Consider the following 4,948-nt stretch of genomic DNA (forward strand, 5'->3'; position numbering starts at 1 on the left):
GTGAATTTATAACATTGTGGAAGTTAAAATGAAATTTATATGGTGAAATAAAAAATTAAAGGGCTTATAATTTGATTATAAAAATGCCAAAGTGAATTAATAAATTAAAATATTTTTGATATATTTTGAAAAATATGAAAACTTTAATATGTGTTAAATTTAAGGACTAAACTGGAAAAAAAACTCATATGTGTCAGGGAGAAAATTATAATTTAAAAAAAAATAGAGTAGCTTGATGTTTGATGTTATTTAAAATTTTAGGGATGAATATAAAAACTTATGAAAAATAATATCAAAATGTAAGAAATTCATAATGTAATTATAGGGAGCCAATTATAAATTTTGAAATTTTTTATAACTCAAAACATAAATGTTTAGAAATAAAAACGAAAACTATAAAAATTTAAAGAAAAAAATAAAAAAAAGGTCATCTATATTAACTTTTATTTTCTAAAATATAGAAAAATAATATAATTCGTAAATTTTTCGTGTTTGCTAATTAGCTAATTAAGACTACTTTGTTTGATCTTCTTTCCCGTGACCGATTTAAAGGGAAGGAAGGTTTTTTAAATAAAAATATTTTTTAAAAAAACCGATCATAAAAAAATCCCTCGATTATTCTAATTTTTAATGCCTCCTAAAACTCAAGAACTAATTTTATTGGAAAATAAGAACAATTTTCTGATAATTTGATATTAAACAAAAGTAATTTTAGTTTGAGATTTTTTTAAAAAAAATTAATAAATCAATGTCAAGCTATTAGTTATAAATTTATGTTTGAAATTAAACTTCGGATTAATGAGAAATTAGCTTTTATTAAATCTTAAATTAAAAAAGATAGAAAAAAGAATGAACTTGAAATAATAATAATAATAATAAATTAAAATGGCATTTACAATTTATTATTTCAAATAAAAAGAGTACATGACTCAATTCTATACAAGAATTACAATTTCCCAATCTTCAACTTAAACTCAAAGTCAAATAATCTAAAACTTTAAACTTAAGAGAAAGATTAAAATACTTAACCTCAAGTCAATAATAATCAAGTAACCTAAAGCATAAAGCTCCTCTATCAATTCATAATTTATTGTATGAGATTAAATTAAAGTGATACCATAGAACCAAACCACCATTGATTCATTAATAATTTGCAAAAATTGAGCTAGTTCAATCCCAAACAAAAGATTATGTTATACCCCAACTAATCCATATTAGGCCATTCTAATGCTTATATCAAGGTTAATTTGGTGGACTAATCCACAATTAGGTAAACCCAAGAGATTTCTATAACCAAATTTCTACAAGCTCAATTGAATGTTCTCAAAGATGCACAACTCCAGCTCTTACCTTCTTACAATTAATAAACAAATGTCAAGAATTAAAGAGCAAAAGAAAAATGAAAGAACAAATCAAACTCTTCAAACCAATTCACCAGCAATTCCTACCATGCAACTTCTCTTGACAGAAGGTATCTGAAGTTGGAGTTATATGATTGCCATTCAAAAACTTTGCTGGATGATCTGGATTTCGGAATACTTTGAATCGACCTCCTCCGAAAATTCCCGGAGAGATGCTGATGAACCATGTCAGCCAAAGCTTCTGAGCTTAGTGCCATCTCCTTGGCATACAAATCCACAATCTTTGGAACTATGATCTTCTCTTCCTTGCAAATCCTGGCAGTTGCTTGGATATACTCTTCTTTTGCAGCTTCCAATTGTTGAAACACTCTCTTGGGGCTATATGCTCGGACCTAGAGAGAAGGATCAGGTATCAAGCACAGAATGACAGAGCTAATTTGCTAAGTTTCAGTGAACTCTAGCTACTAGTAAATATCGGCAGCTAGTCGAAAATTATCATGGCAAATGCAAGAGGGTATCCAAGTTCACCTGCAGTAATTAGTAAAGTACTACTCTAGCTAATTGTATCAGGGCAAACATAAAAAAATGAGTGTATCAGTTTCAATGAAAACTAATATTGATGGGGTGTGGAATGTTTACTGCAGGATCAGAGTAACTGCCGGAACATAGTGCGAAATGAAGAAGAGGCTCTTGTTGTTCGATGGCATATCCGTGCCAACGATCTCCGACCTTGTTTTTGAATCTTGTGTAGAACAATGATTGAAGCCCCTGAAATCATAGAAGGGTAACTTGAGAGATTATTGGAGTGCATATCAAAATTGTGGTCAAGAAAGTTGCTACTCTTCATATTTTAAACAATATTAGATGTTCAGTACTGTAATTCAAATGTATGCAATGCCATAGTTTTCTTCCAAGTGACAAAAGTAAGGGGGAAAAAAACTATTAGGCATACTTGTCGAGGACAATGTGCGCGGCAACAAAGAATGGAACCTCTTATGATGGCTGCATTCACAACACAATTACCAATTGTGCAACTCGCCTAGAGAAAACAACAAGAATGAGATGAAGGCTTAACATCAACGAGTCGAAATTACTTAGCCAATACGATCGACCATGGTACCTTGACAAGAAGGGAAGCCTTACTCGTGCTATCTTGTGGAATTCCGCATTCTACATATGCCTTTGTAAAGAATATGAACATGTGAGGAAAGTATATCATACAACTATTTCGCAAATGGACTGAGATTTGTGCTTACATGCATCACCAAGGCATTGTGTACATTAACCCAGAAGGCTAGCTTCTCCTCATGCTTCATCTTTGTTGGATCTACCGTTTTTAGTCGACTAAGAACTGACCTGAAAATGACAATAATTTCGATGACAATCTGAAATATTCAAGACTAGTGTTCTAGTTTGTGGTGTATTGGTGCTGAGTTCAAGTGAACTAACTTATAATTCTGTAGCATGTCTTCAACACCCCTCAGTCTCCATGGATCCCTACTAATTGAAGGCACCTCCACAATGCAAGAATCAGTATGTGCTCCACTGAGTTCTTCGAGTCCCTTGGCTTGGAAAGCATTGATCAACCAGGAATCGAAGGCCCCATGTTTGTGGATTGGACTATTTGTCTGTTGCGTCGGAGAAAGAACAGTGACTGATGAAGGCAATGAAACAGGAGATGATGGCGGACCATGACAAACCATAGGAGGATCAGCAAGTTTGCAGAACATGGCACTCATGCATCTCACCATTTGTTCTGAAAGCCTATTCGGTGTCTCCGGGACATGATCATCGATATTGGCACCAAGATATTCTGCTAAGCTTATCACCGTTGAAGCATGATTATTCTTTTCTTCCTGAACAAACAAAACAAGGAAGTAAAAAAAATTTGAAACACAAATACTGTTATCTGCTGAAGAACAAAGATTGACATCTTATTGCCTTGCGAAACGATAGCGGTGGCGAATGGCACGAGTAAGCAGCTCTTGCCAAACTTTCATTGGAAGATGATATCCATGCCGAACAAGTTGCCCTTTGTGAGAACGACGCACTGCTGCATTGATCATCATCTTGAGGTACTAGTTTTATAGTTGAATTCTGATTCATCGTTTCGCGAAAAGATAAATGCTTTGTGCCTTGTTTCCTTGATGATGCCCCTAGTGTTGAGTCATGTTGAATCACCTGGGAGTGAGAATTCCGCGACCTTGTCAGTTTGCCACCACTTGAGCTAGACAAAGTGAGCACTTGGTGATCGAAAGCCTTCCGATAAAGTGATAACAGATACTGCTCCAGATACATAACCTCTAATTCCAATAAGGCAATCTCCCTAATCAATTCCTCAGTATCTGGTTCTGGTATACTCATGATGTCCTTGTAGAAATAAAAACTCTAGTTAAGGTAGATCTGAAGAGGAAAAGTTACATCTCCTACTTGAAGCAGAATTATCACAAACAGTTTATGAACCAAGAACCATAGAAAATTTAGATATCTTTTGGCCAACACGTAAATTAATGTTTCCTAAGAACTGAACAGAGACACTATTAAAATCAAAATTCCAAGAAAAAACTAAGTAAAATACCTGCGCAGAACTAACTGATCTGGCTGTGGAACCAAACTGAAGCTCCAAGTTTGTCTTGTCAGAATCACTGTAATAAAGGAACACAAGAAGATAAATATGTTGCAGTGAACAATGGATTAACTCAAGGAGAGACGATGAGCTACCTCTTGGTGCGCCTGTGCCTCGAAGAAAACTTGCCATTAGAGTGTTTGAGATTCTGAACTTGGGTGACTTGCCTTCCCTCAGTCTCCATCGCCATGCAATGCTGCAAGCAAACACTGCGATTGCCACCTAAAGCTTCTCTGGCGTTAGATGTAAAGGGAAAGATGGTACTAAACCGACAGGACCACTGAGCAAACTCATCTGACGCAGGAGTGAAAATGTGGGATTGAGAAACTTGGTTAGAGTGGATTTACTTGCCAGAGAGTGTGAAGATCAGGATGAGAGAAGTTAGGACAGAAACCAAACAGGAAAAAGCCACATATCAGTCACTAACTGACAACACTCTAATGACATAATGTGTTTACTTCTTCTTGCACTGTTCTTGAGAGCTGAAGAGAATCATGAACCTTTGAACCAGCAATCGAATGGAATGGATGAGCAGAAACACTTTTATGAATTTTTTTTTTTTTTTTGTAAGATTGAACCACCAGAAAATTAGTGTCAAAAGAAAAACTAAATGTATGATTCCTTTTAAGTAGCTTGATGTGCAACTTAGTCAAGCTGAACTAACTCGGATGGTTAGAATATTTTTTACAAGGATATTCAGGTATTATAGTTCATTTAGGATGCACAAGCTCATGAGCCAGCCAATTCAAATAGAATGCATGAACAATGATTGTATGCCAGTTCAATTCTTGAATCAAACAAAGGAATTCCTGTTGTTTTTGTTCCATTATTGATTCATGAATTATAAGGCACCATAATGGCAGTGAATAATGGTTCAATATTTTCATGCAAAATAATGATACCTTGCAAATAATTAATAGCACTGCAGAAGAATGGCATGGAAAAGGTTTACTAATATATA

General features: G+C 34.6%; 1 pseudogene; it reads right to left on the reverse strand.

The window, feature by feature from the left end:
- Positions 1-1,444: 1,444 nt before the first annotated feature.
- On the reverse strand, positions 1,445-4,434 carry LOC141816141 (uncharacterized; annotated as a pseudogene).
- Between the last annotated feature and the right edge of the window lie 514 nt (positions 4,435-4,948).

Source organism: Curcuma longa, unplaced genomic scaffold (assembly GCF_044706935.1).
Source record: "Curcuma longa cultivar G26 ecotype Majalengka, Jawa Barat unplaced genomic scaffold, ITB_CL_G26_1.1 contig_14452, whole genome shotgun sequence".
In the NCBI taxonomy this organism is placed as follows: Eukaryota; Viridiplantae; Streptophyta; class Magnoliopsida; order Zingiberales; family Zingiberaceae; genus Curcuma; species Curcuma longa.